At 39.2% G+C, this 22,004-nt stretch overlaps 1 long non-coding RNA gene across 1 annotated transcript in view; it reads left to right on the forward strand.

The window, feature by feature from the left end:
- The window catches only part of LOC135312578 (uncharacterized), a 51,029-nt gene extending 36,057 nt beyond the window's left edge, over positions 1–14,972 (forward strand). The window contains exon 6 of the long non-coding RNA XR_010372186.1: positions 1,361–14,972. This is a non-coding gene — a long non-coding RNA (uncharacterized LOC135312578). The remainder of the gene's footprint in view (positions 1–1,360) is intronic.
- Positions 14,973–22,004: the final 7,032 nt, after the last annotated feature.

A 22,004-nucleotide genomic window follows, 5' to 3' on the forward strand; every position in this document is an offset into this window, starting at 1 on the left:
AAATGTTTGGGAGTGTATTCCCCACTCTTGCCAATGGGAAATCTGGGATGAGAATTGCAGAGGGCAGGACCATCACTGCCAAAGTAAGACTCCTTCCTGCAGCATCTTCCATCTGGTCCATGAGCAGGACAATATTCAGCATCAGGATTTTGAAGCAAAGCCCTGGCCTTTTTTTTTCCACACACAACTTGAATTTGAAGGTGAATTTGGTCTATTAGAGGGTAAAGACTTGATCCAATTTGTGCACATGGATCTGTGCAAAGGGACAGGACTAGTTTCATGGGCCTTGACCTCTGGCATTCAAGAATAGGAGTGTCAAGGAAAAGATAGATTTTTAAGGATTTAATGATGACAGAAGCCCTTGACTATGCATAAGTGACTAAAATCAGGCTGGAAGTTAAATGTCTGACTAAGAATCTAAGCACACAAGACATTTATGTCACTGTTGAGTGGCTTAGAATACATGCCCAACTTTTACATGGCCAGGGTTAGTTAAGATGAATTTCTTTGAGGTTTGTCTTCAAACAAGAGAAAAAAGGGTGATGAATAGATTGAAGAAGCTGTTATGTTGACAGAAACAGGTGTACCCCAAGGTAAAATGGGGAAGAATAACTGCGTTGGCTACATTTAGGCTTATCTAACACAAATGTCCTTCTGGTACTCAAGTTACTTTTCATTTTTTTAAGAAAATGTAGTTATTAGAAAGCAGGGTCAGAGAGGGCCAGTAGGAGGACTTAGCTCCCCTGTTCTTTTTTACAGATACTTGGCAAAATATTGGAGGTCCTTAACAACTCAGACAATATAGACCTACCTATAAAATATTACAGGCCAACAAACATTTTCACCTATTCTCAGGCCTGGTTTTGAAAATCTGTCTCTACTGTACCACAGAATCACAGAATCACAGAATGGTAGGGGTTGGGAGGGACCTCTGGAGATCATGTGGACACAGTACTCCAAATGTGGTCTCACTAGGGCAGAGTAGAGGGGGAGGATAACCTCTCTCGATCTGCTGACCACACTCCTTCTAATGCAGGCCAGGATGTTGTTGGCCTTCTTGGCCACAAGGGCACGTTGCTGGCTCAGGGTCAGCTTGTTGTCCACCAGCACTTCCAGGTCCTTCTCAGCAGAGCTGCTTTCCAGTAGATCAGCCACCAAAGTGCACTGGTGCATTGGGTTGTTCCTCCCCAGGTGCAGGACCCTACCCTTGCTTTTGCTGAACAAACAATAAGAATAAAATCACAGTTCTACTATTCTGAAGAACAGCTCTTCACTATTCTTACATCTATAGTAAGAATACCAGTTCTGCATAGCTAGTGATGGTGACAATCCTTTATCTTAATCCTTTTTCTCTTTACAGAAACATACGCAGAGATGTGGGAGGCAAGTCCATCCTGCCGTGAGTACTTGTAGTAATGCTGAATGAAAAACCTGCCATTACAGCAACCTCTGAGGAATTTGTTCATCAAGCTTCTCAGACTTGAGAAGTCCCTATATATACTTGAAACATGGTCTCAGTACAGAGGTCACCCAGGTAGCACATATGGGGAAAAGAACATAACAGACTTCATTTCAACAGCCCACAACCACACAGTTGTTTTTAAAGAGCCAAACTTGGCGAACAGAGATTTTATAACACTTGTTGCTGGAAAAAACTGAGAGGTTTCAAGTACACAAAGCTTTTTCTGGGCCTTCAGAAAAAAATCCCTCAAAATAAAATCAACATCAGTCGACATTATTACTAAATTGTTTTACCATATGTGTCAATATGTGGCCTCCTGAATGTTTATGAAAGGCTAACTCAGTTGTTTACAGGGAAGATGGCTGTCACTGTCACAGGATGCAGTTCAATGGAAATTCTCAGTGGATGTATTAGTGTGTGAAGCCTCCTGAACCTGACTTTCCTCCATACCTTTAAGTTTCTACCATGTATCAGCTGACTCCGTTTAGCATTGACCCCCAAATTTAACATGATCTATTTTATCCGCTTTGCAAGAGACTAGGAATGCTCATGGAAATTACAATTACATCTCAGCAGATTTGTGGAAATTTCCAGCAGCCACTTTTAAACTATTTTAACTCAGTAGCTTGCAATTATCAGACCATATTCAGCTTTTCTGCCAGCAGAGCCTGTCATTGAACTTCTTTTGCCCCTTCTGCTTTCCTAGTGGAGCATGCAAGCATACTGCAATGGTAAATTCACTGCATTTTGTAAAGCATCTTATGAAGCTCTTCTGAGAGAAGATACTACAGATGTGGAAAGTGTTCTCATTGGAATGTCACTTTTGGTGGGCAGAACAATTCTGCACAAAGAAATTTGAACGGAGGAGCAGAAGTGTCAGAAGGAAGGTAGACAGCTGCCAACACAACCACTTCCAAATTGCTCTTCTAAGTAAGACAAAGACGGTAATTTCTTTAAATCATTCCTCTCCTAGAGAACTCTCTGCTATTGCCATGTAAGAACCTTAAGGTTATTACGTTGATATGTAGGAACCTATGGAGCCTTCAGCTCAGTCCACATGGGCCTAATGGATGATTCTGCCCTGAAGGGGAGAGTCCATCATTTCATTAGGAACTTAGAAAAAAGGCCGTATTTGATGGCAGTCCCCTGATGTCACTTGTAGTTAATCAATTGCCATATGTGTCAATCAGGCTAGGTTGAGCTACAGGCAACTCTTTTTATTTATGGCTAAGAGACTGGGAATAGCCTATGCAGCTGGGAAGCCAAGCAAACCCAAGGATTTTCCACAAGCTGGCAGTCAAGGAGGCAATTTATTGAGGGAGAAACCCCAGAGCAAGAAATTAAAAAAAAAAAAAAAAGCAGTGATATGTTTTACATTACAGAATTTCTCTTGGTATGGGTATCAGCTTCTGAATATTTCAGCAACATTGCATCTCATCTCTCATCTACATATCCATTGAGAAGTGTTCAGCAGAAATTGCCCTTTGTTCTGCAGCACAGAATTAAACTGACTTGCAACTCACTGCCATACTTGGGCCCTGAAAACTGAATACGCTTTGTGATGATTGTAAAATGGTCTAATCCTCACTCTTGTCAAACTAAACTGCAGGATTATCATATGAAACTTTTTCAAATGTCCAGATTAATCACACATGACAATCAATCTTTTATTCTACCCAATAGAGACAATCTGTTTTATGCATTTTTGAGGGTAAAAGGGTTATTTAGCAATTGAATTCTATGATTTGTGACACTTGTTTTGAATTACACATCATCTTGTCCTGGGAAACCACTAAAAGTAAGATGCAGCGCTGTCTCCTCCAAAGGCATCTACTTTTGCCTTCCTTTTGTGCATGTACATATTTATATTTACATATACATATCTATATAAAGGAATATATTCTTACCTGTTTACTCATCTAAGCAATAGGAAGTATGCAACACATTTGACATTGGCTTGATGTGATACAGAGTAAGTTAGAGCTATGTGCTGATGTCCAGAATGAGGCACTTCCAACTGTTCATTTCAATGGTTATATCATCACACTGTCAATTGCAAAAATATAAGGTAAGTGCTGCTTGTATTTTAGATTGATCTTGCTTTAGAAATACGAGTGACAGTTCCCACCATTAAAATAACAGGTTTCTAGATAAACACTAAATTCTCCATGTACTGAGGGCTGTATCTTTAACTTTTAGGTTATACTGTATGGTACAGTTATAATTAAACATGCTAAAATAATGATGGGAACAGTTGCCTAAGTTTCTAAAGACCATTTTGATTCACTAGTGTCCCAGATACTTTTTCCACAACTGTGTAGCCCGTGTGCTACAGAGCAAACTCTGCCCAGCCTGGCCAAGTCATGGCTTGAACCCTTCTGAAAAGAACCTCGGAACTAAGGATATTTATATACTATATACTATGGAATTAGTTACTGTATGCATACCATGTTTTAACAAATAAACTGCATGTTGTTTGACTGGCTGCTAGACTTCTGTTTTTTAATTTATTTAAATATATGCTATGACTCACCAAAACAATGAAACCTATACCCATCTGTAAATTGTTTATCGTGTGCAGTTAAAAAGGCACCTTCAACAGTTTTATAGTTTAGAAGTCACTAAATAACTGTACATTGAAAGCTTCAGACCAACATATCACTTAAGTATGAACTGCTCTTTAACCATGTGAACAGTCCCATCATGGGAACAAACTATTCCAATGTTATTGTTTCTAAGTTTTAGTGGTTTATTGTGACAAAGACTCATGAATCACAACAAAGGTCGTAGAACTTCTACTGGATAATTAACACCTCCCTAAAAACATTTAAGGCCATTTTGCTCTCATTCAGACAGTATACTTTTAGAATATGGAGTGTGGTTTATTGCAACAAGGTCCCTAAAGAAAAAATGAAAACATATTTAAACATTTGTTGTAGGTTATATGATGAGAACTGCCGAGAAGACAAAAAGGTTATCCCTAGACAAGGGGCTGAAAACCTTAACAATCTTACAAAACACTGTTTTCTCCTGATTTTTTTCCCCATAACCTCATTTTCTACCCCTTGTTCATTTCTCAGTTGTTGAAAGAAAAATACAAAAGAAATCTTCATATAGATAACCAGTAGGATGCCAGAAAGGGCTTTTTTCAGTCAGAAATGGTGTAGTACCCTCTGGATAATCAATTGTCCCTGCAACACTTTAGGATTTTTCATGCACTGAGATGCAAACTGAGCAATGTCTCCATTTTTTTTTCCCCCTGTATAGTTTGTTAATACTGGAAAGGCAATTGGACAGTGGGGCCTCCTCATTCTTGGCTCTATTTCAAAAGCAACTTGAAATGCCCTGACAGCAGTTCTTCTCACAAAGTAACGTTAAGGTTGTGACACGGACCAACAAAAGCCTGACACACTGTCGTTAGCTTACCCTGTTGTGCTTAGGTAACGGTGGAGCCTCAGATCTGTGTGTGATGTTAGCATTATATGTTCTTCAATAACAAGGCACCAGAGGACGAATTGAACGTAGAATGTCGTCTTTAACTTTGAATTCCTAAGTTTAGGCTACCTTCTTTCTCTAATATTAAAGACCGACTCTGCATTAATTATACAAACCCATTGATAATAAACATATTAGTTCCTCAGAGATGGTTAGTACTTAAATGTAATATTTTCAAAATGAGTATGTTCTGCAAAAATGCAGCAATAAAGTCACTGAAGTGTTCTTTTACACAGTTATTCTGATGTATTAAAAATCCTGGCCATAAGCTGGCATCCACAATCAAATTTCCCACCTGTCCAGCAGTGTTCAAAACTGGGATTTTGTTCTAAATACATTTCTGGTTTTAACTAACCAAAAACCCACCATAAATTGTTTCCCTTATAAATTTCATGGGACAGTTAATCCAGATCTGGAATTTTGGGACTGAGTTTCACGACAGCCATGGTAAAATAATAAAAATAATTAGATCGAGTACAGCACAAGTAATACCCTCATATTTTTGTAAAATTGGCTAATATCAATCACTGTGTAAACCACTCCTGCCTGTTACTGCTTAGCAGTTTCCAGTGTCTGTAAAAAGAGAACTCACATGTTTCTTTGTAAAGCCAAAGAAAAATTGGCTCCTCAAAGATAACAAATTCAGTATTTTTACACTCTCCAGTTACTTTAAGTCAAAGTATTAACTGTGCTTCTCTTCTTACATTCACTGTGTTAGTGTGTTAAAGGTTTTTTCCCCCCCAAAAAATCTTAACTCTTATTTTTCATGTAATTATATAAACATGCTCAAGAAACACAGTTTTGCAAGCTTTTAGCTGACCTGGTTGCTTTGAGACTAGGATCACATGCAGACCTAAAATTTCTGGATCAGAAAATGATAGCTAAGCATAGTACACCAGCGTGTTGTTTTTCAGAAAGGGGAAGGATGCCATTCATTTCACTGCCTGGTATTAGGTGATTTAATAGCCGTTTGAGGCGCTGTGTCTGGGAAGAAAAAGCTCCAATCTTTCAGAATCACTTTCATGGAACCTTTCTTTCTTCTTGTGTTAACGTTACATTATGTGAATGAGGTATAAGCTTTAATTCCTGGAGTAGGTACTCATTGTTCAGAAAATTTGTGGGCAGAACAAGGAAAATTTGCTTTGTGAGCTCCCTGTGGGAACCAAATGACAAGCTCTGTCTTCTCCACAAGAGGAAATAGCTGGCATGGTATTATCCAGTTCCTGAGACAACATTTTTCACCCTTTTATCTCTTTACCCCTTCCTCAGAAATCTTGCCCAATCTATAGCAAGCATCTTTCATCTTTGACTCTTGATCTTAAAGCAATTGAAAATAAATGCTGTTAAAAAGAATATCACAGAGTATCCTGTAGGATTCAGTCCTTTAAGATAGGGTCATCCTGGGGGAGATGAGGGAATTTTCCTTTTTGCAGGGAAAGAAGAAGTTAGGTTGGAATTTGACAAATATTGACATCTGCGTCTGTGCAGGTCCTCTTTGGCTTCCTTCATAGTCAGTGGAGAGAAACTGGCACTTCTGGCCTGCAATTAATGTAATCCTTGGGTAGAGGTCTCAGGTAAGTGAAATGAATTCTCCCTTTCCATTGCACCCTGGGACAAGTTCAGATTAATTCAGATCCCACCTGAAGTTAGGTGGATAATTTCCACCCTTAAAGTCTGCCCTAAAATCACCAGCGTTAAGTAGGGACTTCCAAAGTTGTCACAGATAACTTTGCAGGAATTATTATTTTGCACGTAAATAACCTTGAACTCACATAAATTTCACCCTTTAATGGTACCAGTATTCAAAAATAGTTCCTCATATAACTTGACCCCCTCAGATAACTGAGTCTAAATCAGACATGGATGTGGTGGCTAATCAGCAGCACAGGGGTTATTAAGGTATATGAAGCATAGCACAGAGGTTTGGGGAAAAGGACTTACTGGGTAAAAAAACAAAACCAAAAAAAAAGAAATACGGTCTCCCTTCATCATATTCATTGTTGCTTATAATCATCTCTGCTGAAGCACAGAGTCTTGCTTGTTTGTTTTATAAATAACCCCTGGTTCGTGCATAAGAAAATATATTAAGTATTCTAAGAATGATGCCTTTTCTTCTCTGTGTAGCAGAGAGTCAGGGGTCAAATTCTCAGCTGCTGTAATCCCCTTTGGACTTATTCTCATTCATTATTGAAATGGGCTAGATCCTGGGCTCATGTAAGCTGGCGTAGCCGTATTGAAATCAGTGGAAATGCATTGTTTTTTCAGTAGATGAAAACCTGGTCCTTGAAATGCAGTAATTTTGACTGAGCGTGCCAGGTCGAATTATTTTCAGTATTTAGCAATGTCTGGCATTTTCTTTATGAGACTATCTTATTGCCATTCACTGTACCTAAAAAAAAAAATCCCTACAGTAGTGTTAGAACACTGAGTGGCAAAACAACAGCCTCAGTATCTGTTGCCCAAAATGATTTATATACTATAGTCGTCTGTCTGAGGATGATGTTTTGCCACACAAAACATCACTTCTGTTGTTTAGTAACAGCAGCAGAGTCCCTGGCACAATTTTTAAAAATCTTTTTTAACATTAAGAGGCACTACAGTGCGCAGATCATCTCAGTGGAATAATGCACTGGTGCAGAGGAGCACTAAATCAAATGATAAATTGAGTGTAACATCGATTATGTTAGCTATGCATAGAAATATATACATTTGATGGTCATTATGACACATGAATGTTCAAGACGAAAAGTGAAAAATACATTTCAAATTCTGTATATGTGAAAAACTGACAATGATCTGTAATTTGCGTCTAGCATTAAATTCTATAAATCTGCTGGTGTTTTCAACATTGAAAGCCTGATTCTAAATGGAAAGGTCATTATCATTATTAAGTTTTATAAGAAAATCAGTACGTGTACTAGTATCTATTTAATAACTGAGACATCATGAATGTCAGACTTAACACACTTTGCTGGGTGCTAATAACTCTTTAAGTGTACCCTTGACTCGAGTCGAAGGCAGTATTGGAATTTTTATATTATCTGAACTGCCTGATAGCATTTAAAAGTACTTCCATAATAGCCAGGTAAAAATATAGTGACTTCACACAACTTTACCTAATTTTGCTCCTGTTTTAAAGGTTAAGCTAAACTCCTTGCTCCCCCCTTGTATAAGAACTGGCTGTGCAGGCAGCTGAGTCACAACGGACCTGTCCTACTTAACCATTCCCTCATTTTTATTGGAGCATATTGTGCTTCCTGAGAAAAGTATGTGTCAGTAATGACAACAAAATGAAGCCTTTTGTACCCAAAATAAGTGCCTGACAAAACAATATTTGCATCAGTGTCAAAATTGCTTTTTGAAATGTCTTGGTGGAACGGCGCTATCTAAATATAAAATATGTATTTATTCAGCATTTTTCAAACTTTTGTAATTCCCGCATTATATTATCTCTAATTCAAGTCCAGTGTTAAGTTGATACAGCTTGTTTCTTTTTCTATTATATATTTAAATTAAAAATTGGAAGATGTAATTTCTATTAATGAGTTTTGTAGGGGTCTTTTAGTATTGTGTCCCTAGGCGAGTTCCTTACTTGATATGAAGTCCTCATAAGAGGTGCTTGTGCACTTGATTAATTCATAAATGGTGTTGAGGGCTGCATATTTGCACAATTCTTGTTAAATCATGGAAGTCTGCTATTTCTCTGTACAATGCATTGCCAATCGTGGTGCTCATATTATGCACCTAATCACAACTCTACAAGTCCCATATTTTCAAAGTATTCTCATCTATGAAACATTCATCTCCTATGGTAAAGGTCAAGGTCCCTTGGCAACATTTATAACAGTTCCAAAGCAAAATAGGCAGACAAAAAGAATATTCAGTTTGCTGAAAAAGTGAGATCAACAAAAGCAAATGAGTAGCCAAAAATATCAGAAAGTTTCATAACACTGAAGAGAGCTTTTAGCAGATAATATTAATTCAATATTGATCTACATTAGATATGACAATACAAAAGTATTGATATCTGTAGATATTTAGTCAGGCATTGAGATGGGAAGTAAGGCTAGTTACAAATGTCTATGAAGGTTGCAATACTCTTTCCTGACTGATAAAATGTAAGTCTACTGGAAGAAAGACCAGGAAATACAAATCCAGAAGTTTCTTCCAACTAATTTGTGTAGACAAGGTACAGTGTTTTTTTAATGAAGCCAAGAGCACTGACCACTTGCCAACATCATCTGAGAATTCACCAGTATGTCAGGGCTACAGTTAACAAACCAGTTTGCCAGGATATTGAGGGAAGGGAACAGAAATGGGCAAAAGCACTGCTGTAATATGCTCCCCTGAAAGCCAGAGTGTTGTTGGCTAGCTATTGCAATATAAAATTGGACCTTATTTATTTCTGTGCAAACAAGAGGACAGTTGTTAAATTATTTTGCTAAACACACCATTCATTTGAAGGACACAGCCTGTTCTATATTGTTACTGTTGATACTGTAGCAGGAGCTCTGTTCTACATGCAGACTTTTTCTTCAAGGCAGTAAGCCTTCAATTTTCTTTTCATTCATGATCTAGAAGACATTATCTTGCTCTCTAACCTTGTGGCCAAAGACCTTTACGTCAGAGAAGGATACCTAAGGTTCTCACCTCTCATCTGCAAAATATATCCACTTTATGTTGGTATGGATTTTTTTTTTTAAAAAAGCATAAATTATTCTTAAGGCACAAATAGAAAGCTAAGTTGATGGGTTGATTATTAGTTTCTAATGCTTCCTGTTTTGTCTTTTTGGCCATTCACTTCTTTTAATGTTATTAAAGGACAGGGACCTCAATAAAATATGGGAGCACCTCAGCAGTATTTAAATGAAAGACACAAGCTTAGCGTGGCCAAGATTGCAAGTCATTATATACCAATGGGTTAGACTACCTTGGAAGTATATTTCTAGATTATGCCATTTATCTGTCTCTTCTTTTGTGGTTAAAATATTTAATTTTGACCTTGGTTTTAATCTGGGATTGGTTTCTTTTCCTGGTCTAAATAAGCACAGGAGAATTTCACAAAATACAGATTTCTTTCTACTCCACTTTTCAGCCACTTGTCAAACAATGGGATGGTCAATGTGCTCAGCTTAGTTGTAAATATTGCTAAAAAACGGGAAAAGTCCTGGTACTGACAGCACTAAACTGAAAAAACCCTGTATTAAATACTTTACTTTGAAGATCTAAAACATAAGCAAGATCAGTTAAAAAGTAAAAATAAAATAAAAAATTAAGCCACAACAGAAAAATGAAATTGAAGTAGACCCAACTCCTTGTGTCAGAAAATGTGAAAGCCAACTGAATAGTAGAGGCTACATTCAGGTAAAGTCTTAAGGATGGACCTAACTTTGAGCTCGTGAACAGCTGTATTAACTCAGGTGAGACTGCTCAATTGCTTGGAGACTTGTGTGTGAATAAGGTACTTCACTGAATCAAGGCCATTGTGCAAGAAGAATACAGTGTCAGTGTATAACAACCATGCTCCCCAGGAAGGAAATTTTTTGTGTGAAAAAGAACTGTTGTTATAGAGGCTGCGTACGATCAGGCTGCACAGTGTTCTTTGTTTCAACCCACTAGGGTGCTGTCTTTTCCCATATTATTATTATTGCATGCTCTGCAGTAATTTAACATCTCAGAAAGCTAATAGTTCTCCTTAAATTGTAGCCTGCATACCATTACTGATAGTTACAGTAGAGTGCAAAGTCTATTTGCACACTACACATCCTATAGTGGGTTTTTTTTTCAAATCAAAGAACATCAGTGGAAAAACACTTTATGCCCAATGTCTCAGAAGTACTGGATCAAATTCAGCCTCTGAGGTATGCCAAGGAAAATCTCTTTGCAGCTGATGGGTGATGCTTCTACTTTTATCAGTAATGAGGTACCAAATATAGTTTATTGCATAAATAGCACCAGAGATGCTTCAAAAAGGGACAGAGCACAGTCCCTACTGTATCTGCTTTGTGCCACCTCAGCAGCATAAAGAAACTTAGTTTTGTGTAGGAGCAGTAGTACACAGTGAGGTGTATCTGGCATTACACTGGCAGCTTTACATCCTGTCAGAAAACAGAATTTAATAGGGGAACGTGTTGGTTGCGGCTGGGGTAGAGTTAATTTTCTTCATAGTAGCTATTACGGAGCTATGTTTTGGATTTGTGCTGTGAACAGTGTTGATAATACAGGGATGTTTTAGGTACTGCTGAGCAATGTTTACACAGAGTCCAGGCCTTTTCTGCTCCTCATACTGTCCTGCCAGCAAGCGGGCTGGGGGTGCACAAGAAGCTGGGAGGAGACATAGCCGGGACAGCTGACCCCAACTGACCAAAGGGATAGTCCATACTGTATGATGCTATGGTCAGCAATAAAACTAGGGGGAAGGTTGGCCTGGCAGCTGCTGCCTGGGGACTGGCTGGGCATTGGTCAATTGGTGGTGAGCAATTGTTTTAATTTGCGTCACTTGTCTTTCCTGGGTTTTATTTCTCTCGCTTTGTTATTTTCCTTTTCATTACAGTTATTATTATTATTGTTATTTTTATTTTATTTCAACTATTAAACTGTTCTTATCTCAACCCATGAGTTTTCTCACTTTTACCCTTCCAATTCTCTTCCCCCAATCTTGCTGGGGGTGGGGAGTGAGTGAGTGGCTGTGTGGTGCTTAGTTGCTGGCTGGGGTTAAAACATGACAGTCCTTTTAGGAGCCAATTGTGGGGCCGTAGGGTTTGAGATAACAACAGATTGACCAAAGCGTATTAGGAAGGATTTATATCTGTTAACAGTTGTGGGTCATGATATTGATTCATCTGTTCTCAATATCAGTTTATCTAATCTGTGCCATGCTCTTTATTTTTCTGTTCATGTTAAAGATTGTTGTTGGCTTTTGCAGTTTGCTGTGCTCTGAAGTGATTAGCGATGTTTTGCCTGGAAAATAGTTCATGCAATAGCACTTGGGCCAGTCTGGACAGGACAAGATATGAAAGATGTGCTTTACATCTCAGCCATGGATAACAGCCCCACCTGAAGCCTCTGGCAAAAAGTACCAGGGGACACCTGAGGTTGACCTCTAGGGTTTCGGTGATGGGGATATAGGGGATCTAAAGCCCATTACACTCCAACTGAAAAATACTAGCAGCATAGGAAGGAATTCAAGCTGCTTCAGAAATGGTTGGTACTGAAGCACAGCTCTTTTTCATACCTCCAATGCCTGTGCTCAGCTGGATGTTCAAAGGGAGGATCTCCTCTCTGTATCATGCAACTGATGCTACATGGAGTAAGTGGGTCATGCTGATAATGTAACAAGGTCGAATGGGAAACCCCAAGCCTGGAATCATGGAAGCGATCGTGGGCTGGCCAGAGGGACAAAATTTCGGAGCATCACCAGAGGAGGTAACCCATGCTGAAGAGGCCCCTCTGTATAATAAATTACCAGAAAATTAAAAGCAATATGCCCTGTTCCTAGTGTATTGTGGGAAAACATTGATGGTAAAAAGCTGCTGTGTGGAGTCCTATACAACAAGTTGCAGAAACTGCTGAAGGAGAAGGTGAATTGAGTCAGTTTGCATAGGAGGTGAAAGCCATCCAGCTGGCTTTAGATATTGCTGAATGAGAAAAATGGCCAGTACTGTATCTGTATACTGACTCATGGATGGTGGCAAATGCTCTGTGGGGGTGGCTGCAGCAATGGAAGCAGAGCAACTGGCAGTGCAGAGGCAAACCCATCTGGGCTGCTGAATTATGGTAAGATATTACTGCCTGGGTAGAGAACTTGGTTGTAAAGGTATGTCACATAGATGCTCACATACACAAGTGTTGTGGCACTGAAGAACATCAAAAAGTGAACAGGTGGACCAGGGTGCTAGAATTGAAGTAGCTCAGGTGGATCTGGATTGGGAACATAAGGGTGAGCTATTTATAGCTCAACGGCTCCATGACACATAAGAACATTTAAGAAGGGATGCAACATGCAGATTGGCTCGTGATTGAGGGGTGGATTTGACTATCGATGCCATTGCACAGGTAATCCATGAATGTCAAATGTGTGCCATAATCGCATAAGCTAAGAGGCTAAAGCCTTTTAGGTATAGAGTATGATGGCTGAAATATCAATATGGGGAAGACCAGCAGATGGATTATATCACACTACAATGAACCCGCCATGGCAAGCACGCTGTGCTTACAATGGTGGAAACGACTACTGCATGGCTGGAAACATACCTTGTGACCCATGCGACTGCCTGGAATACTATCTTGGGCCTTGAAAAGCAAGTTTTACAGCAACACAGCACCCCTAAAAGAACTGAATTAGACAATGGGACTAATTTCTGAAACAACCTCATAAATACCTGGGCCAAGGAGCATGGCATTGATTGGGTGTACCATGTCACCAGCCTCCGGGAAAATTGAATGATACATTGGACTGTTAAAACTACACTGAGAGCAATGGGTTCTGGGACATTCAAGCATTGGAATACATATTTAGCAGAAGCCGCTTGGCTAGTTAACACTAGAAGATATGCCAGTTGACCTGGCCCTTCCAAATCAAAACTCTTGTGCACTGTGGAAGGAGATAAGGTCCCTATAGTACATAGTAGGGAACTTTTTGGGAAAGCCAGTTTGGGTTATTCCTTCCTCAAGAAAGGGTAAACCTATTTGTGGGATTGTTTTTGCTCAAGGACATGGGTGCACTTGGTCGGTAATGCAAAAAGGTGAGGGAGTTCAATGTGTACGTTAGGGGGATTTAATCCTGGGTGAAAATAATCCCTGATTTGAGTTGCATGTTATGGGAATTACTATAGCAGGAAGCCCTTGTTGTTAGCCAGGCTAGGAGGACAGGGAGGAATTAATTGAAATGTTAAACCCTATAACCTGGCCCAAAGGGACCAGGGTGGAGACTATAATGATATACCTTTAAATTTTAAACCATTATTTGAGTTGCATGTTACAGGAATTACTACAGCAGGAACCACCTGAGCCAATGGAGGAGAAGCCTTACAAGAAGCAGTGCCTGTGCAGCAGGGACTGAACTGAACTGGCTTTGGTGTCCAGTAATTCCACACAACACACCACATCTCCTGTCCTGAGTGACCACCAGAACAGATGGAGCCCAAAGTCATGGACTGAATTAACTCGATGGATATTTTGTGGGCATTTGTGGACATTCTACAGACATTTCACAGGGGTGGTCCATAGACTAAGGGAATGAAATATGTGTTTTGTATCAAAGGATGGGAAGGTGGGTGGTGATTAATGGGGATGTATTGGATAGTGTGGGACCTGAGCATGACATAAATGGTATGGAGTAAGGAGTGGAGAATGTGCTGGTTTTGGCTGGGGTAGAGTTAATTTTCTTCATAGTAGCTAGTATGGAGCTATGTTTTAGATTTGTGCTGTGAACAGTGTTGATAATACAGGGATGTTTTAGGTACTGCTGAGCAATGCTTACACAGAGTCCAGGCCTTGTCTGCTCTTCATACTGTCCTGCCAGCAAGCGGGCTGGGGGTGCACAAGAAGTTGGAAGGAGACACAGCCAGGACATCTGACCCCAACTGACCAAAGGGATAGTCCATACCATATGATGGTCAGCAATAAAACTAGGGGGAAGGTTGGCCTGGCAGCTGCTGCCTGGGGACTGGCTGGGCATTGGTCAATTGGTGGTGAGCAATTGTTTTAATTTGCGTCACTTGTCTTTCCTGGGTTTTATTTCTCTCGCTTTGTTATTTTCCTTTTCATTACAGTTATTATTATTATTGTTATTTTAATTTTATTTCAACTATTAAACTGTTCTTATCTCAACCCATGAGTTTTCTCACTTTTACCCTTCCAATTCTCTTCCCCCCATCTTGCTGGGGGCAGGGAGGAGCGAGCAGCTGTGTGGTGCTTAGCTGCTGGCTGGGGTTAAACTACAACAGGGAAACAGTCAAAGATGCTGTTTTACTGCTTTACTGTTTTACTGCTACTTCTTAGAGCTACTGTAGTACAATTTAGTTGTAAGGGTATCTGTGGATAGCTATATTGTGGTCTATAAAGGGAGCTTACAGTTTGTTGCAGACAGAATACTCTGTGATTCTGGAGTGCTCCAGTTATATGTGTCCAAGCAGTGTAGCAGGGACACTTGCTTTGGTTCTTCTACTAATACCATCTGACACACTGCCCTGGGGGGCCCTGCTGGGAGGTTGGTTATTGCCGAACTCTTAAATGGTCAAGCTTCAGTTTTATATGTCACCATATGGACAGAGATTAAGCAAAACGTAACAAGGCTTGCACTTAGTAAAATAAAAAGGAGCTGACATCCTTCTTAACTGCTTTCACAGAGATCCAACAGACAAATGAGCACAAATTAGAAACTTCTAGGGCAAAAGCAAAACTATGGTCTTTGCAGTGACAGAATCAGGCCATCATCCTGCCCCAAAATTTCCATCAAAACAGAAAAGTGTGGGAATGTAACACTGAATGATTATTCACATTACAGTATAAGCCTGACATGAACACCAAGCAATCAAGACTGATGGTCAGGGGAAGGCTTCAGTGGCTGCTCAAATCAGTTGTCCAGGTGATGTAATCTGGGATCAGCTCACAAAAAGCCATACTTCAGATACTATCAGCTGTGTTTCTACAGAGCTTTAGAATTTACTATGTGGTCTAGATGCAACAGGTAGTAAAAAAAAAATAATAAAATCTCATGTCTTAAATTTCAGTGGTCCTCCAGCCTATATTCCAGATTAATTTGTCAATTGTGTACTGAGTGTCTTAACAGTCCTGAAACGTCCTTGGAAAAAGGTCACATCACAAGTCCTCTGGTTAATTATGCTGCCATAGCTGAACTGTTTGGTACCTGTGCTTAGGATGTATCCCTAACTTTAATTATTTAATTATTAATTTAGAGTATGGTGCAATTTAGTGTAGTTTTCGTGGTTCCAGTTTGCTTTGTACTTATACCCAGAGAATTGAAGTATGCACTGAAGACACTGCTGGTAGACTCTGAGCAGCTTCCCTCTTGGTGGAAGCGCAGCTGAAGCCGTGTCCATGGTCAGTCCTCTAACATGCCTCATTGCAATGTAGACACAAGGTCATCCAACATTCAGGTCCCTGCACATGCACAGTGTGTGCCTGGGCCAGGCACATGCCCTGAACTGTCTTTGCTGAAAAGGTATTATGCAGGCGTAGATTCTTAGAGCCAGAACAGATAAAAATCAAAGCCTAGACCTTTCCTCTCTGCAGTACACCATACGACAACATAAACGTGTCCATAAAGCCAGTTCAGGTTCCGCAGCACTTCAGTTCGCAGTGTGGTTCAGTATGGGAATGGACAGACAATTACCATAATTTCTGTTTTATCACCTCTGTCTGCAATTATCTAGTGCTTCCTTTTGGGGGGAATAAGGGCATAATCACATTCCCCTTCCAGTTGCACTTTCCTACTTTGCCAGGCTGTACAAAGTTGCTGGTAACCAGGAGTGAGTCTACCTTTGCTCATTCTCACTGGCTAGCCCCTGATGGTTGAGGCTTGGGGGTTTAGTCTCAAACTCTTTCAATATTTTCTGTGTGACTGAGCAAGGCAATGTGGCTATGTTAACATTAGTAAACAGTGTGGAGCAAAAGGAGCAGATGTCTAGAGTAAAACAGTTGATTCTGAGGACCTAAATTCTTCACTATACACACTTGTGTATTTTTGGTTTCAGATTAGCCCTAGCTTGGTTGCATGGATTGACTGCCCTTTTGTGGCTGCAGAACATCAGGTGTGCTCCTAGATGCATCTTGGGGTACTGTGTAAAGCTAAATAGTCTTTGAAGGAACCTCACAGGAATGGTAGTAGTCAGAATATTGCTGTGCAGAAACTTTACTGTCATTGCTGGCACCGATGTTAATCTGGATGAGAACAGGTTAGGCAGTCTGCAAATGCACAGAAACTTATCCCTTCATCCATGGCTCTGAGCATTGTGGTGAATGGCAGGACCAGCATGAGAGGATGACCAGCACTTGGACTAGTTAGAAGATTATGAATTGGAGACTTTGGTGATGCAAATGGCAGCAGATAAATGGAATAGTAATCTCAAAATCTTTCTTCTTTCAGACAAAATCTCCAGTAATCTCAGATCTTTTGTTTTGACAACATTGAAAACTGGAAAAAATAAAACTGAGGGAGTGAATGTTAAGCCAAGTATTTAAAGAAGTACCTTGGAGCTTCCCATGTGTATTTTCCTCTCCCACTGAATGTTCCCTGATTTAGCCAGCTTTTGGAAACTCTCAGTTACCAGTACTGGATTACAGAAAATTTAATCCAATGTGAGCAATAATCCATCCCAAAATGCACAGTTTTTTCAAGAAATAATGGAGATAGGAATGTCCACATGTGTGTATGTCTCACAGTATAACCAGTCAGTCTATTACAGAATAAGATTAATTACATAAACTTTGAATTTGTTCGGGAGAGCATTTCATTCTGAAGATGAAGCAAGGGAGACAAAAATGCAGTGGGAAAATTCTTGGCTCTCCTAAAGTCAATGGGAGCTTTCAGAGGAGCCAGGACTTCATCTTGTATGTTTTGTTTTTCTTCAGATGTCAGTTACCTGCATACAACATAAATACGATGTGGTCAGAGAAGTGTACAGTGAATGGCTGAAACAGTTAACAAAATCAATAAATGTGGGGAAAGTAGATGAAAACATAAACCAGACTGAGATATTTTTTCCAGACCAAGATTTTTAAGTCTTCTGTATTTTGTCATTTGTTAAACCACAAATAGTTATAAACAGAGCTGCAGTTCAGAGAGTCTTTGTTTCTAACATAAACAAGGTATGGGGCATAGCTCTGTATGTCAGCCAAACATGACTATAAGTTACAAAAATGATATATATGTATAAAAGAAGTGTCAGACCCTAATTGAAAAATCGTATTTGGACATGAATAAATATAAGGAACACACTTAACTCCAGAAAGGCGGTAAGCATTTAACAGAAAATAACCCAGATTAAATTAATGCATGCATTATACTGTATCTGTGAAATTAATTAAATTCTATATACTGAAGCTCAGAAACTGGGGAATTTTGCACCATTTAGGTAACACTATTCATACTGGTGTGTCTGTCCAAGTTGAGGAAGCTTGTACTTATAAAAACCTATACTGATCATATGTAACTTTTAATTTAACTAGATCTAGGAGCAGAATAGCAGACTGTATCAAATTGGATTAAATATACAGCAGAATTTCTTTTTTTAACAGACAAGCTTTCCACAGTCATTAATAGGAATAATATCTTTCAGCTAAAATGGCTGTATTTCTTAATAACCAGGTCATATCACAAAACCCCAAGTCTGTAAAGTACTCATTTAAATACTGATCTTTTAACGTAATTTACTTCTTCCTAAAGTAACATTTTCTGACCAACATGAACAGTTACTTTCAAATCATTACTTTAAATTCTTTTACAGTTTGTTATTTAAAGCTAAAAAGAAATAAAGCTCTCAGGTGAGTCTGTTAGCCCTCAAGTGTTTTGGTGCTGCAGGCTCGTTTAGCTGCGTACTGGGTCACAGCAGTCACTGCGGTAAACAATGTTCCAAACTTCCAAAGCCTGCAGAGGTCAGTATAGCAACATCAACAAGACATTATATAGCTTCACTGAATAGATTAGCAGTCACAAATATTTATTTTCAAAATGCAAATATGTTGTACTGTTCTGCCTGTTACTGTAAGTGTGGGACTACTATGGCATGTGATGGTTATTCCTGCAAACCTCATATAATATCGCAGATGCTAAAAGTTTTACAGATATATTTTTGCATTTGCTTTTGTTAATCGTGAAAGGGTTAAATATATTTTTCTTGAGAGTGTTTGAGAAAAGTTGGATGGGCATTATGGAAAACTTAAGCACACTCTCGGAAGCTGTCTTCTCCGTGTTGCCCTGTCAATGACCTCCGCTGTGACATTGAAGGAATACCCTCCGTGTGGGTGAGAAGTAATTTGCTTCAATAGCTCTTCTGCCCCAGACATGTATAAAAAGGAGACTGTAAACATATACCCCGCGTTTTCTTTGGCGCTGACTGAGCTGACACCATCAAAGTCATCTGGAGCAGAACTTCTAGATGTTTGTGACAAACTAGAGCAGGACGAATGATCCAACCAGTAAATGTTAAGCTCCAAGCTCTGTGCAATAAAATCTCCAAAACTGAAAGGAAGTGGCAGATAAAGAGTGCTAATCAGGCCATTGAACAATACCGTTTTAATTTTATTTACCCTCTTGGCCAGCTTTTCATGACCTGCCCACTCATGGCACTAAAAAGCAGTTACATTAGTGTTTCGCTGCACATTCTCAATCATATATTAAAGAATAAGCAGATGTTCAGATATGACCTTGAGGGTCACAGAGAGAGATTTTGAGAGACACGAGTTAGGCTTAGACATATATGATTTGCTTCCTTCAAAGCACTCTACTTAGGCAGGCAAAAGTAGATACATGATACCCGCACCACAAAATACCCTGCCCCTAAAAAAAGCTGTTTATAAATTAAATATTTTTCTTTCAGAAGTCTGCAAAAGTTGAGGGTGAGATTTTTTGTCTCATTAATACACAGCGTGTATTCTTGTCTCAGCTGTCCACCATAACATTAGTTTTGCAAGGTAGACACTCAGATGTTGAAAGTGGTTCTGCATTATTTTTTTCCCTTTCTCTACGGGCATTCATATAATGCAGGTCTTCATATCTTTATGCCTTCACAGTTTCTCAAAACAAAATGTGAATTGCTCAAAACTGAGTAACTTTAACAAAAACATCCAAAACAGCGAAACCATCCTGAATATGAGCGATGGGTCAGATGCTCTGCTGCTTCTACTTCTGCATCTCTACTTGAACTTAAAGAAAATTGCACACAGATCTGTGGCTGTGGGAGGATTATATCTGAACTTTCTTGGCCTTAAGAGACCCATTCTGTAGTGCACATTTCTCTATCTATGCATATATACAATTACATAGAAATGAAATAGAGGTGATGCCTCCGTAAGTCCAAGGTGGCAAAGTGAAATGGTAGACGATGAAACTTGTCTAATTTCACTTAATGCAACTCTATATTGTACTAGTAAAGATACATGAAAGTAGTAGTGCTTACATACATATTATTTGCCCTCAGGTGTTAGTTATAATGTTCTGCTGCATAAGAAAGCCATAGGTTTGGGTATCCAAAGCACTGGGAAGATTTAATGTAGCTTCATCAACTCCCAATCAAAAATTTCCCTGAGAAGCTGATAAGAGCCATTGTAAGAAATTTAATGAGTGGGAGGGAGGTCACAGAGAAAAAGTTTAAATGTATATTAAATCCCAGCTTCTACTGAAATGTCTTGATGCCCACAGCAGCACTAGCATGAAACTGTATCAAGTACCTGGTTCCTGCAAAACTGAGTCTAAGGATTTCTTTCTCTGCTACACTCATGATTATATTTCTGAGAAAGACAAGGAAACACAGTTCACAACCTGCCTCCTGATATTGTAAGTATTGACATGGAGTGTTTTCCCAATATATTTTCAAAAGAACTGTATTTTGCCACTTAATAGAGGAGACAAGAATGTGTAAAATATATGGTAATGCTTTAAAAGATACACTTCACAGGTTTTGACTTAAATCAACATATTCAGATAGTAAAGGAAGCTTAAATAGACCAATTCACAGACTTTTATTTTTTAAGAGTATGCATGCTGCTGTGAAAAGCAAAAACTTTTCTAAAATAATCATAAACTATCTTCCTTTTTGTCATTCTGTTCACACATGGTAGATCTCAGACCAGCTAAAGCAACAGTGTAGATAAAGGAATTTTGTTCTGAACCTGGAATAAAGTACAGTGACTTGAAATTCAAACAAGAAAGGTAAAGGTGAACAGGCTAAAGCTGGTAATATAGATCTTATCCTCACATCCTTGCTTCTTATTCATTTATTTCCCTCTGTGCAGAATGGATGCAGAGTGGAGATGAAGGAGATCATCTGAGCAGAAGTGCTTTGTCCTCACTTTGCACAGACATGCATGACTGTTCCTAGTTCTAATTAATTAAACTGAGTCCTGTAAAACAAATGAGACTTAAAACATTTGAGATTTCAGTAGGTTCAGAGTAACTGTAGAAGAGAACATCAAAGCCTTATTTCTGTATTCATCCTCATCACTATATTTCTCACATCATCAATGGCTTACAACAAACATCAGAGGACCGATAACTCCTGCCAGAGTGTGTTCTTCAGGTTTTTTCATTCCCTAAACGTTATCAGTAACATTGTAATTTTTAAGTCAGTCTTCCTGTTGTCTCTTACCTTTCCTCTAAAACTCAGGACACATGGGGAGGGGACAGAATCCTCTAGAAAATCTACAACCCCAAGAGTGCATTTTAATTTAATTTACAGCAAAGTATATTTGCTGAGTCAACAATGAAAGACTGAACTGATGGTAATGCAAGGCTGGGACAGATATACCTAAATATTTTCAAGAAATAGTAGATCTACCATAACAGACCAGTGGCTGCCCACTACTGAAAACAATAAAAAATACTTCATTCAGTCTGTCCTCAGGAGTCTGCAACAGAAATGTCACTGGCTTCAGAAGAAGCAGGATAGGATGAGAGCACACTTTCTCCAATTTTCTGGAAAGATCTTCTTTGACAAAAGACAAAACCAAACTCAGCGTATAGCCTTGCTTCTTCTTAGTACTTGCCAAAATAATCTCCTCTTCCTACACCTCCCTACTTTTAAGATAAGCTTGAGAATCTACCAACAAAACAAAGTGACAAAAATAGCCAATGGAGGCAATAGGTTCTGTTAATATAATCAAGAGTCAAATACATTTGGACCTTCTCAGTCTCTACACAAAACCAGTGTGTGACCCCCATGGACATTTGGCTAACTAGGACTCTCAAATACTTGTGCGACGGGTACCAGCAGCTGTGTGTATAGCACTCTGGGCCACAAATGGAAATCAACACACTCTCGATACTATAGAAAAGATGAACATTGCCTGCACTAGGCAGAAGATATCC

The sequence above is a fragment of the Phalacrocorax carbo genome, chromosome 1 (genome assembly GCF_963921805.1).
Source record: "Phalacrocorax carbo chromosome 1, bPhaCar2.1, whole genome shotgun sequence".
Lineage (NCBI taxonomy): Eukaryota > Metazoa > Chordata > Aves > Suliformes > Phalacrocoracidae > Phalacrocorax > Phalacrocorax carbo.